The 10,901-nt window shown below is 34.8% G+C and overlaps 1 long non-coding RNA gene across 2 annotated transcripts; it reads left to right on the top strand.

The window, feature by feature from the left end:
• Nucleotides 1-3,237: 3,237 nt before the first annotated feature.
• On the top strand, nt 3,238-8,421 carry LOC114285791 (uncharacterized). Of its 2 annotated transcripts, none has more exons than XR_003637336.2 (3): nt 3,238-3,270; nt 6,300-7,889; nt 8,314-8,421. It is a non-coding gene; the product is annotated as an uncharacterized LOC114285791 (long non-coding RNA). The 2 variants fall into 2 exon arrangements; XR_014357695.1 differs by lacking the exon at nt 3,238-3,270 and adding an exon at nt 3,358-3,409.
• Nucleotides 8,422-10,901: the final 2,480 nt, after the last annotated feature.

Raw genomic sequence — 10,901 nt, 5'->3', positions numbered from 1 at the left:
TAATCTATCTATGATATATATTATAATAAAGGAACTTTTGAAACAAAATTCTTAAACTTATATATAAAATATTATTTATGAGAAACAAAATATTGAAAAATTAAATATAATTATCCTATTTTAATAAATAATATATTATTTTATCTCATGCATAGCACAGATGATATGCTAGTTAGTCAGAATAAAAGAAAGTAATAATGAAATTAATGTTATAATATGTACTTAGCTTAAGTGGTATAAGTTCTCTTATCTTAAACTTATGATGATCATGGGTTCAAATCTTGCCCACCTCTTTATTTAGTTTTTTTATAAATAAAAAACACTATTTATATAAAACACTATCACGTCACATGAGGAGAATAAGGTTTCACAACACCAACTATTTATATAAAACACTGCCACATGGTATGAAGATTTTTGTGTAATTTTTTATAAGTGAAAAACAATATTTATATAAAACACTATCACATGGCATGAAGAGAGTAAGGTTTCATTACACTAATTGAGACCTTCACTTAATAATAGTATAGATAGGGGTGTAAATTTGGTTCGGCCCATGTTGGGCCTCGCCAGCTCCCATCAAAATTTGGGCCGAGCCGGGCCACAAGCCAGAAAAGTAGGCCCAGACCTAGGGGGTATTCGGACCGGTGGGTCGGGCCACATTTTTTTTAAAAAATTTTCTACCAAAATTTTATTATTTTTCACTAAAAAAGACACTGGACCTCGGGCAGGCCAGACTTCAAAATGATGGTCCAGGCCTAGGGTCTTGGGCTGGGTTTAGGCCTAGGCCAAAACAAGCCCAACCGGGCCAGGCCCACTCCAGGCTATGGGCGGGCTTCGAGCTACCTACGGGCCGTGGGCCATTTTTGCACTCCTGTATAGATAGAAGATAGTTTTGTAATTTGGGATGATTTGTAATTTTTTGGTAAATGAATGGATGAGTGCGAGAGAAACGTGATTGATTAATGTGAATGATGCAATAGAGGAGAGAGAGAAAAAACTGATTAATTGTTGTGTAAAATGTGAGAGAAGGAAAGAGGAGATACAAAAATTGATTAAAAACAATTTTGAAAAAATTATAAAACCAAACAATTTTTGATTTTGAGAGCCCAAAAATTGATTTGAGCGTGAAACAAGCCCTAAGAATTTTTTTTTTTTTATAATCAAGGCCCAGCCAAATAATCTTTGTCCAAAAGTCTTCAATTGTAAAAATTGAGAAAAATATTCTTTATCAACAAGCCCAGAAAAGAATTTTATTCTTCGAGTAATGATACATAATAAAAAATAAAAAATAAAAGAAAAAACCCTCCTTTTCTGAAGATCAATAAATAAAAACTTCATATTCAAAGCTCAACTAAAAAAATAATTACCCAAAAGAGATCCCAATATTAACCCTTAGAATTTTAATTACAACAATGAGAAATTGCGACAGTGATTTATGTATTTTGGTTCTTGTGTCATTTTGATTATTATAATTTCAATTGATTCGATTTTGATTATGAATTTATGATTTTGTTTCAATTTAATCCAATTGATTACAACTCTTAATATTGCTTTATGAAAAATATGCATATAAGTGGTATGTGTCATATTTTTTAGAGTAAAATTATAAATTTACTAAACTCAGTAAGTTATCTCAACCAATTCAGTAATTATTTTCAATCAAAAACATTAACGATATTATCAATTGAATCAAATTGACACAAAATTTAAAATTAAGGGTCAAAATTTTATTAATTGAAAGTGTAAGAATCAAAATGACATAAGGGGAAAAATGTAAAGCCCACCGGTGTAATTTACCCTTACAAGAATTAAACATATAATTTTCATAAAATATTTCATAATATAAAAATTAATAAAAGTTTTTTAAATATTAAAAAAACCTAATTTGCCTTGACCTCACGAAAGGTTGGGCACATCAATTCAACATCCCCCAAACCTATCAAAAGAAATGGCACGCAGCCTTTTGAGTTTGGTCGGAAAACATTTTATACAAAATATTTTTTTGTATTTTTTAGTATTTGAAATAATAGAAAATAAAAGTTGATGAAAAATATTTTCTATGGTTAACAGAAAATAAGTCTATATGGACAACAAATATTTTTTACTTTTAAAAGTTAGAAAATATTTTCCGGATTAAAATCTTACCAATGCCTCCACACTACCACTGTCACCTCACCTCCACCACCACACCACGATCACCACGGCCACAGCTACTGCCACCATTACCGTTGTCAATGCCCCACCACCATGCCACCACCTCTATCTCCACCTTTGTTTTACCACCACCACCTTTAAATATAGAAAAATGTTTTCTCTAGAAAATATTTTCTGAAAAAATTTTTCTATAAAAAAATATTTTCCGCCCAAACAAACGGAGTATAAGATCACAACCTAATCAGTTTCATTTCCCTTAATTTTTAAACTTTAATCCATATTATTCCATTAATGCTTCTTACAAAAAAAATACTAACCAAAAAAATTAGAACTTGATGCATTTCATAAATTTTTTAAAAAATACTTCTTTTGTGTTATTAATTTTGAATGGCATTAACGTTAGGGATTAAAGTGTAACAAATCACATAATTTGAGAACAAAAATGGAACAATTAAAAATTGGGACTAAAATATAGTATAACGTATCCTTTGAAGATCATTAGTGTTTAACCCTTTTTTAATTACATTTTTTCTCAAAACATTGAAGTAGTTTGAATTAACAATTATAACATAGAGAACTACAAATAAACTCACAAAGAAAGAAAGAGATACCCAAAACGATTGCAAGGCGAATAGGACCCTCACGTAGGTTGGAGGTATCAAACTCTTGATCTCTTAGTAAAGTGCAAGAGTTCTGGTCAATGGGCTAAATACTGTTAACTGTCAAGTGTAGGACAAATGTTGCCAAATTTTAAACACCATGTGGCTGGTTAAATTCGCTTTTGTTTTCTAAACTAGATTCCAAGCTAGTAAATTGTTTTGTTTTTATTTTTCTTCTTTGTCCTTTGATACACTTTCTTTGTCTATATAAATGTAAGGAACAAGTAAATAATTTGTTCTCCCTTTTCTCTAAATCAGATTGCAAGCAAGTAATTTGTTCTCTCCTCATTTTTTTCCTACACCAAAATGCAAGCAAGTAATTTATTCTCTTCTTTTGTCCTTTGACATGCTTTGTTTCTGTATAAATATAAGGATTGGGAGGTAATATGGAGTACCAACCATATCATCATTGATCTTCTTCGTTTTCAAAGTCATCACAGGCTACAAAATAGAGGTATGAAAGAGTGTTTTTCTTTTCTTCTTTTTAAGAATATATATGTTTTCTTTTTAATTAGTTGGCACTGACTAACTTCTATTTTTTAGTTTACATGTTAGCCACAATAAGAATTTAATATCATTGCAGGAGTCACCAAGTGAGATTCTAACTTCTTTAAAGTTAATCTTGATTTGTCCTACATTATTGTTACCTCTATATTCATAATGCCTTGACAATGTTGTTTATGAGAAATGTTTTTTGAGGTTCAAATACTTTGCGAAATAATGTAGAAACACTTTATATGGTAGCTTCAAATGAAATTTTTTACTTAAGGGGTTACTTGCTGATCTCTTGTTGCGGTTCCCTGTGTTGCTGAGCCCGTTTAAGATCTCGTATTTGATTTTTCGACAAGTAAATACTCATATAATTAATATTGAGAGAGGATTGTCTCGTGTTAGTTGGCTCCTTCTATCTATTTTACTGATTGAATAATCTATCGATTTATAACTACACATCCTTAAAAAGAGTGTATCATATGCATTTCTAATTATGCTATTTTCTTCTTTATTTATGACATTATTTTAGTTATAACTTATGTGTTTTTTAGTTATGCCTCATGTTGTATTTAGTTATCATATATATATATATATATTTTAAGTTATGACTCAGAAAATATAAAATTATGTCATTTTATTTTTTAATTATAAGGTGCATATGGTAAGCACTTTTTAAGAGTGTGTACCATACTTATACTTATATTAAGTAAAATGAAACGGGTATTACATCCCAGTGGAATAAAAAAGTTTTTTTTTACATAAATATGGAGGGGTACAAGAATGTTTCACTTGTATTCCATCACAAAATCACTTACACCTCACATAATTTTGTATTTTTTTTTTCTTTATCCTACTATACTATAATTCCCCCAAGATAAACATTTCATCTAAAAATGTTCTATGAGCTCCAAAGCATTAATCTAAATTTATTAAATTTTTAAATTTTAAGAAATGCACATGCCATAGAAATATTGGCCATCTAACCATATCTATAATTTTGGAATTCAAAAATCTTAATATCGAAAGTCAAAAAAGAAATTTAGCCATCTCTAATTTGAAATTTAAAAATATTTTTAAAAAATTCCAAATATGAAATTAGTCTTTTATAATTTTAAATTTAAAAAATATTTATTTCAATATTTTCTATTTTTATTTTTGAAACTAAACAATTCATGTGGCATCTATAGAATTAAAAAAACATTTAGGCATCAAAATATTTATAGCAGATTTGTTAATCAAAGAGAAATTAAAACAAAAAATACGTGTGCTGTGCATATTTTTTTGTCACATAAAAAAATAAATGTGTTGTGCTTAAAAATACATATGATTTTAACTATGTCTTTTAACAATATCCAAGACTGCAATATTTTATTTTTAAAATTTTAAAATGCGTGTCATAAAATATAGATGATATAAAACTATTGGCCTATCTTCTTCTTTTTTCGTAATTTAAAAATTTGTGAAAGTCAAAAAAAAATTCTGACCATATCTATGTTACATCTATTAGTGTTTTGGATGAAAATAAAAAAATTATGACATGCTCTCTTTTTAATCATTATTAATTGTCAGTGAAAGACGGTGCACATTATTTTTAGACAGGAAAGTTAAAAACACTAATTAGGACATTTTAGAAAAAAAGATTAAGATTCATACTCACAATGGGTTGGTAGATTATGCGTCAATTTTAATATATTACAAACTCAATCATATAAGAGGTCCAATTCTCTTATTATGCCTTTGTGAGTAAATTGAGAGACATAAATTATGAGTTTATAACGTTTCTCTTCACTTTAATGGGAAATTCTATGAAAACACACCTCAAAAAAAGAAGTATACAAATGGCCCGTAGTCTGTGGGCGGCCTGAAGCCACGTCTACGGCCCAGGGTGAGCTCGGCCCATTTAGGCCCGGGCTTGAGCCTAGCCCGAGACCTTGGACTTGGGCCTAGGTCATCATTTTGAAGCCCGCCCTGCCTGGCCTGACCCGTGGACAAACCCATAGGCCTGCTTAAGGGCCACTCAAGGCCCGATCCTTCTGGCCCGCCCAAGGCCCAGTGTCTTTTTTGGTGGAAAATAATAGAATTTTGGTAGAAAAAATAAAAAAATAAAAAAAAATGTTCAGGCCCGCCCAAGCTCGAGCCCCTATGCCCAGGCCGCCCAAGGCCCGAATACCCCCTAAGCCTAGGCCTAATTTTTTGACTTGACCCGAATTTTGGCGGGAGCTCATGAGGCCTAACATGGGCCGGGCCAAGTCCAGGCCAAATTTACACCCTTGGAGTGTATCATATGCGTAGTTACGACTTTTGTGATGTTTGGTTATAATCGATTGTAATATTGGTTTTGACCTATTAGGGTATCGGTTAGGACTTTGTTATGATTTATTATGGTTATTATTTTTTTTATCTGCAAAAGTTAGTGATTATTGTGTGTTTTTTTTTTTAATTTTTTTTTTTATAATTGTGATTGTTGTTTTGGTTATGATTAAAAAAGTCTTTAGTTATGATGCAAGTAGCGTTTGATTATGACTCATTTTAATGTTGACTATGATTCATTGTGGTGTTAATTATAATTCATTATGGTATTTAGTTATGACCCATTTTGATTTCTTTAGTTTTGACTGAAAGTGGTTTGATTAAGACACTTTGTAGTTCTATTGACATCATAAATTGTCATAACTTGCATATGGTGCACAATAAAAAAAAAAAAGAGAGTTGCATTGTAGAAATTTTTGAATATTCATTCTCAATTACAATGTGTTACCATGATGGAAAATGATATACAATCTCACTTTTTAGACCCAATGATATGTAACTGAGATAATTGGTTGATGATAGAGAAGATATAGGAGAGAATGTTATTTTAGATATTCTAATTAAGTGCCACATCATTGAATTTAAAAAAGTGTGTCTAATTTTTTAGGTTGGATAACAATGTTCAATTCATATTTATCCATCTATGTTTACTTATAGTAACTTAATTTTCTCTCCATGTAGATAAAGAAGAGAAGGGTGTGATGAATCTGATTCCAGCATCGTGGAAAATACTATGGGATGTGTGGGATGTTCGGATGCTGGTTCTACTTAGTTTCACTTTACAAATCATTCTTTTTGTCTTTGGCAAACGTTGAAAGAATATGTCATCACAATGGATTAATGCGATTGTCAGGTTGGCCTACAGAATGGCCGATTGGGTGGCAACTGTTGCCCTTGGCAAGCTCTCTTATGCCCAAACTAATATTCCTAATCCCAATAATGCATTACAGGCATTATGGGCACCTTTGCTTTTATTGCATCTTGGTGGCCCAGACACCATAACTGCTTATTCTTTGGAAGATAATCAATTGTGGATAAGGCATCTTTTGGGCATGGGTGTTCAAGCTAATGTGGCAATTTATGTCATTGTTATGTCTTGGAGGCATTTCTGGTTTTCATTTATGTTGATTCCGGCATTCGTGGCTGGAATTATTAAGTATGGGGAGAGAACATGGGCTCTTACGTTAGCATGCCATGATAAATTTGGATACATTGTACCCTTTTATTATCTAATGGCTGGCTCTATGAAAGACAAGGATAGATATAAAAATGTTTTAATTATGGCCCACATGATGGTGAAGAAATTTAAACGTTATATAGAGAATTATGACATTGGTAGATTTAGTTTCGAAGTACCGCATAGGACATCTGAAGAACCAAAATTTCTGGCTGAAATGAATCGGGATGATGATACATGTTTGGGGGATGTATTGGAGGTTGAAATGGGGCTAATGTATGATTTATTATACACAAAAGTAGCCATAACATTTACCAAGAGAGGGTGCATTTTTCGCTCTATCAGCTTCATGTGTACGGTGTCTGTGTTGGTAGGACTCTTCCGGCTTATCGCCATGAAGTGAAGTGGCACGAGCAGCACTACTCCATGGTTGATATTGTCATCACAGGGGTATTATTGGTCGGAGCTCTAGCTTTGGAGATTTATGCAATAATTTTGTTATTATTCTCTGATTTGGCGATGATTTGGCTAATTAAGTGCGGCAAAGGCAAATGGGCAATCCGATTGTGGTAGAAATTTCCTTGGTTTTTTGAAAAGAAGAAGTGGTCTAAAAAGATGGGGCAAATCGATCTATTCGAAGAGGAAGACAAGCGTCCAAAATGGAGTAGAATACTTGGGAGGTTGGGGATTCAAGACTTGTTCAATAGGTACATGCATAGTATCCCTCGGATGCTATATCCTATGATTATACAATTTATTTATCATGCCGCCGACAACTCAATTGACCTTGGGAGTCTTGAGGGGTTCTTTGGCTCTATAGCTTTTCATGACCAAATTATTATTATGCACCTCATAACATATATATTATACCGTTTTTCTAATGATACTAGTAAGTCAGAGTCAGATTTAGAGTCGGTTACAGGCACTTCCGAAAATAGTGCTTACTCATGTGCACATCATGATGAAAAGGAAACATGCAAAACTCTATCAAATTACATGATGTATCTACTCCTCACCTGCCGTTCGTTGTTGCCTGTTGTTATATCGGATAGTGAGTCGATGCATTGGATACGCATTCTCCGTATTTGTTTCAGGTATATTACAGTTTTTGTTTCAGGTATATTACGGATGTTATCACAACAAGAAATTATGATTTGAGACAAAAAAAATTAGGAACAATATTACTTTTTAGGGACAAAATTTTTTTATTACAGAAAGTGTTACTATTTTATTTTTAGTGATAAAATTAGACATTTAGTAATGAATTATTAGCCTTTTAAAACCAAAAGTTTTGTCTCAAAAAATAAATCTTTGAGAACAAATTATTTTTTCCCTAAAAATGTATTTATTAGCGATATTTTTAAAAGTTTGTTCCTAAAAACTCATTTTTTTACTTTTCAAGATGACTTTTTGCACTTGTCCTCGCGATAATTGAAATTAGTCCTTAAATATTTTGTAGAACAAAAATTATATTTTTAAAGATAAAAAAAAATTAAATTTTAAAACTCTTATATGTAGATGACGGAAAGGACTAGCAGGAGAAGAAGTACGCAAATGGTCTCTCGCGGATATGACAAATTTTCAAGGAAGTGGATCCTGATGAACAAGTTGAAAAAAGACAAGGAGTCAAATTGTGTTAAATAGTTTTTAACGGCGTATGTAGACACCCCATTTTTGACCGACCTTAAGACTCAGACGTCACCGATTGAGCGCTTGGTGATGTTGCATATCGCGCTCGTTCAGAAGTTTCAGAGTCGCGGCCGTGAGCCCTGCCTCCGAATTTCCGAACCCTCTTCTGTGCTTTGCCTCGGTTTGCGAACCAGGCTCGGTTTTCTTTGTTTCTTTTCCTGAGGGGAGGGAGAGGTCCCGTAGACCATCTCTCAATGGCCGTGGGCTACATTTTGTGGCCGCAGGCCATTTTGCCCATTTCGGAGTCCGATTTCCGATTTTTCGGGATCGTTGGCCGTGTGCCTCAGTTTGGGACCGCCTAACCATCTCCGTTTGCTCTGATTTTTGGCATACTTCCTATTTTCTCCCTTTTGAGGGACACTGGGGACCCACTTCGTGGCCGAATGCCACTTTCGGGATCTCGAACTGCGCGTTTTGGTCCCCGAGCATTCGTTTTGCAACGGTTTTCGTTCATTTTTGGAAGGTACCTCTGTTTTATCACCGGGGAGGTCACTAAAGGGTGGGAGGCCAGCAATTGTTGCAGCAACCAGTTATACATCCTCCGACGCCCTCCGGCGCCCGTTTTTCGCACTTCCGGGCTAATGTTGAACACCTTGGGGCCATCTTCTTGAACTTTCAACCACATATTTGTAATGTACACACTTGGGAGGATCCTAAAAAGTGGTGGCCGGCCATTAATTCAATTTGACCCTTTTGAACCCCTCTTTCCGGGCTAATGTTGAACCTCTTGGACCCACATTCTTCAAACCCAAACCACATATTTGTGATGTACACACATGGGAGGACCCTAAAAAATGGTGGCCGGCCACTAAATCTGCTTGACCCTTTTGACCCCTAGCCGGCCGGCTAGGGGGTGTGGTCGGCCGGCCACCTGCAGCAAAAGTAACTGGCCGGCCATGTTCCTCATGCTTGGTGCTTTACAGCTGTGCAGCTGTTTCCCCCAGAAAATATCCCAATCCGGGGGATATTTCTTGGGGGAAAGTTGCCCTCCTTTTCCCCCACATTTACACCCCCTTTTTTGCCCTTATAACCAGCTGGTGGCATCACATATAGGGGTTAGAAAATTTGTTCTTCAAGCCTCAAGATCCATATCTCCCTCCATCCTTCTCATTTCCCTAAAAAACCTTAAGTCCTACACCTTGTTTTCTTCATCACCACCAAGCTCTACCATCACCACTTCATTTCCAGCAACAAGGAGAGCTTCTCAAAGGCTAAAGGAGCTGCAAATTGGTCCAAGAAGCAACAAAAGCTTTAGTCTTCAAGGGTGAGTGACATTTCTCCTCTTTTGACCCTTTTTCTTGATCCATTTATAAGCCCTATATGCTTTTTGTTTCAAGCTCCGGCCCTAACTGAAAGTGGCCCTCTTTTGAGCTCATCTTCACTTTTCATTAAGGGCTCAACCCTGTTTGAGCCCTCCATGATGCACTTGCTTCATTGATCCTCTTATATGTCATAATCTTGCATGCTATTTTTGGCCCATGAGTAATCTGTTTTTGAGAATGATGTAATCTGTGAATATGCTTATTTTGGACCCTTCTTCAACATTGTTGAAGGGCCCCTCACCATTTGATTCCTCCATGTGCCACTTGTAGTTATATCCCTTATTTGGCCCCATTTTTGCATAAATCGGCAGCCCCCTTTGCTTTTGTTTTTGGCCATTTTACAGTTCTGTAAATAGTCTTATTTTGGCCTATACTTCATGTTTCATTAACATTTTTTTTCTGTTTGGTGATTATTTTGTATACTTCATGTTATAGCACCTTTTGAGCCTCAATCTTGTGCTCTTTTTTTTAGCATGTTTGTATATTGATTTGAGGTTTGCCATATACTGTAAACATTCATATTTTTGGTCCCTCTTCAACGTTATAGAAGGAAATTTTTCAGTTTGGATTTTGCTTATATCACTTGCTTCATTACCCCTCTCTTGGCCCCTATTCTTGCATGCCATTTTTGCCCTACCTATGCTTGCTGTTTGGTCATGTTTATAACTGTGAAAGTGCCTTTTTTGGGGCTGCCTAGCTTCTTTCTTTGCATTACATGTCCATATTGTGCATGTTTGGCATAGCTATAGGCCATTTCGGGTGCCTAAATTCGCATTTCGGGACAATTCCATGCATTTGGTGTCATTTCGCCTCATTTCGGGACTGTTTTCCCCCATATTTTCTTGCTGAAATTCTATTAGAATGATTGATTTCCATTCCTATGTCATTTGCATTGCGTATGCCATCGTCTCGGTTTGCGTGCCCGTGCGCACGCATTTCGAGGCAATTTATTTTCATCCATTGGCATCCTATGTGAGTGTGGCTGAGGCTCACTCATGTTGGTATAAGCCCATATCATGTTTTCATGTCATTGCATCGCATTCTATCATCGCCTCGGTTTGCGTGCCCGTGTGCACGCATTTCGAGGCAATTCAT

Source organism: Camellia sinensis, unplaced genomic scaffold (assembly GCF_055761805.1).
Source record: "Camellia sinensis isolate YWXY unplaced genomic scaffold, ASM5576180v1 Unanchor10, whole genome shotgun sequence".
NCBI classification, from domain to species: Eukaryota; Viridiplantae; Streptophyta; class Magnoliopsida; order Ericales; family Theaceae; genus Camellia; species Camellia sinensis.
The sequence above is the reverse complement of the archived record's forward strand: the minus strand, read 5'-3'. Positions and strand labels throughout refer to the sequence as shown.